Below are 218 nucleotides of genomic sequence, written 5' to 3'. Positions count from 1 at the left end.
AAGTGGGAGAACTTGCAAAATAGCAGGGTGTTCAAGTACTTATTTTCCTCACTATATGTATATATTTATATGTATATGTATATATATAGGAAGAGTTAGGGGTTTACCACAGTCATTATAGTTCATCTGCTGGCCACCGTAACTGTGCCTAATATAAAGACAATGCATCAAATAATTGTTGAGAACCTTCAGTCTGGTAATGTGCCATGGTTTCCATT

The sequence above is a fragment of the Etheostoma spectabile genome, chromosome 23 (genome assembly GCF_008692095.1).
Source record: "Etheostoma spectabile isolate EspeVRDwgs_2016 chromosome 23, UIUC_Espe_1.0, whole genome shotgun sequence".
NCBI classification, from domain to species: domain Eukaryota; kingdom Metazoa; phylum Chordata; class Actinopteri; order Perciformes; family Percidae; genus Etheostoma; species Etheostoma spectabile.
The sequence above is the reverse complement of the archived record's forward strand: the minus strand, read 5'-3'. Positions refer to the sequence as shown.